Source organism: Rhincodon typus, unplaced genomic scaffold, assembly GCF_021869965.1.
Source record: "Rhincodon typus isolate 14 unplaced genomic scaffold, sRhiTyp1.1 hic_rhity00010121, whole genome shotgun sequence".
Classification (NCBI taxonomy): Eukaryota; Metazoa; Chordata; class Chondrichthyes; order Orectolobiformes; family Rhincodontidae; genus Rhincodon; species Rhincodon typus.
Genome location: NW_025975759.1, coordinates 3,859 through 6,907, shown reverse-complemented (window position 1 = coordinate 6,907; position 3,049 = coordinate 3,859).

Sequence of the window (3,049 nt, the reverse complement as noted above, 5' to 3'; positions counted from 1 at the left end):
TGCCTGTAAGTGCCACTAGAGGCAGATATCCTAATAACTTTAAGAAATATTCAGAGGTATATTTGTGATGCTAAAGCATACAAGGCTATGGGCCAAGCAATGGAAAATAGAATTAGGATAGTAAAGCAGTTTTATTTGCTGAGTGCACGATTAGGGGTCTCAAGGTGTTGGGGGTAAGGGCGCCATGAGCCATCCTCGGAAGTGTCGTGATTCGTCTTCTCGCCCGTCACGCAGGACACCGGGTTTCAATTCCCAGCTGGGGAGGCGCCAATCATTTTTGATTCAAACTTGGGTGATGTCTGTGTGGAGTTTGTGCCTTGCCCCCTGGTCTCCGTTGCGATTTCTTCTCACAGGCGAAACATATGCAGGTTAGGTGAATTGGCCATGGGAAATTGCACGTCTTGTGCATTGATGTGCAGACCAGAAAGTTCAGCGGTGGGAAATGCAAGTTTACGGAAAGCTCTTCTCGGGTCTGAGGAACGGTCACCGGACCCGAAACGTTAACTCTGATGTTTTCTTCACATATGCTACCAGAACTGCTGAGCTTTTCCAGCAACTTTGTTTTTCTTCGAGGGTCAGTGCAGCATCAATGGGCCGAATGGTCTCTGTCTATATGGTTGGTTTTCTATGATCTCTGACTCTATGCATTTTTGTCTCATTTTGGATTTTAAAATTGTTTGCACCAAAATGTGCGGCTCATTAACATCGGTTCAGAAGAGAGGTGGTCTTAATAAGACTTCTTGGAACAACACTGTGCACTGTGCACTGTGCTCGAGTGTGGAAATCAATTCCTCACAGACAATTTTGCATCCACACTGTCACCGGGCTTTTCATTCCGTAACATGACCCACACTACGCCAACGTCATCATCATTTCTATGTTAAAGAACACAGCTATTTCCTGAAATCTCTCAAAGAAGAGTGAAATTAGTGTCAGTGCACCTCACTAATCAGATACAAAATTGCAGCAAGAAACAACGGATTCGCGTTTGTGGGTGTTTTTGTCCTTGATAATCTGTTTCTTATGTTGTTTCACAAGGCTCGGTGCGAGGTCGCTTTGTATAGACTTTGGAGCAGGAAGAGGCCAGTCGGTCCTTCCAGCCTGCTCCACTATTCAATATGATCAGAGGGATCACCCAACTCAGTACTCTGTTTCACTTTTCACCCCAGATCCTTTTGTCCCTTGAACCCGAAGAACCATGACTAACTCCTTCTCATAAAACTAATCAATGTTTTAGCTTCAAACGTTTTGTGTAACACAAAATTCTTCAGGCTCATTGCTTTCTGGTGATGATGTTCTCTCACCTCAGACCTAACTGGCTTGCAGCTTATCCTCAAACTGTGATCTCTGGTTATGGACTCTCCAGTGATGGGGAACACATATCGAAATTCTCTGCGCTATACAATCTCATTCGCACAGCAAGAAAGGAAATCGCTGTTTTGCCTGTCACAACTGAATCGGTTTACCCAATATCTTGCTCAGCTCCCTGCTCCCAGTAAGCACTTCAATCAGGAACAAATCTATCAAATGCTTTGCATTGCGATAAGGACTGACGCTGCAAACTTGCAGAAGTCACGTCTTTCCACTCTCACGATCTCCACGGGAGCTCATACAAGTGGGATGGACGGATTTGTTTTCTCCTCCACTCACTCATTTGGCGACAACTTTCTCACTGCTCAATGAGATAAATCTAATTCTTTTCGATCATTGGAACCCCTTGTATGAATATGCACGCAGCAAATCGAATACTACAAAACAGATAAACAGCACTTCCCGGAATTTATCACAGCGCTGTGTCAGCGATATGGGATAGATCATCGAGCTAAAACATTATCCGCGTTTGTCTCTCCTCGGATGATCCTTCTCCTGCTGAAAAAAATGCTTTTCGGTTGATAATTGAGGTATTTCCCGCGGGTACCGATCATTATCCAAATAGAGAGACTGGTCTGGTCCAAGGAATTCTGTTTTGCTCAATGACATTTTCCCACAGCCTGATGCACCAAAAATCTCTGCTCCACGTCAATAAAAGCTGCTCCGGGTGAGGTTAGAGCTCACAGGCTCAGCATTTCACGCGCTCTATACCGTCATAGAAGGACCGCGCGCTCACCGATTGTGTCTTTTATTCCTTGTGACACGTGCTACAGAAATGCGGCAAAATATCAAACATTTTTATGAAAATATTCTCCGAGGTGATGATTTTTTTTTCCCCTTCAAACTCTCGCTGTTTCACGTATCTGCGTTTGTTGTATCAGAATTCAAACACAGCTCTTGGAGATTTCTCTGCGCTCCACAATTACCAACCGTCCTTTAACTTCCTCGGTTCACGTCACCGAGGCACTGCGCAATCTAACACTCATTTTTACATTGACACCGTTCAGTCTGTCCTGCTGCGGTCACTGTCGCTTAGTGAACGTGCTCCAGATTTATCAACGAAACCTTGGATCCAGTCGATCCACTTAGATACTGCGGTTGTGAGACCAACTATCATGTAATAGCTTTTTCCTGACATGCACCAGCGATTATTGGAGCATCAGACTCAGGAAAAGGACAAAGGACAACATTGATCAAAACAGACTTCACTGGAAAGACCATTTTCTGTGGTTTTCTGCGTCATTTAATTCATTTGTTCATTCGGCTATAGCTAGAGTATTGTGTGCAGTTCTGCAATTCACATTACAGCAGGGATGTGATAGCACTGGAAACGATGCAGAAGAGATTTACCTGGATATGGCCCGGGCTGAAGACTTTCAGTTACGAAGAGAGATTGGACAGACTGGGTTTGTTTTCCTTAGAGCAGAGGAGATTTACAGGAGGCAAGATTGAGACGTACAAAACAATGCGGGATATTGATAGGGTAGACTGAAAGAAACGTTTCGTCTTGTTGGCGAGATCGATCAAAAGAGGGGAATAGATTTAACGTAAGATGTGGGAAGGTTTGAGTAGATGGGCGGAAAATGTTCTTCAGCCAGTGGGTGTTTGAAATCTGGAAGCCAGTGCCTATAAGTGTTCTAGAGGCAGACATCGGATTAACTGTAAGAAGCATTCAGAC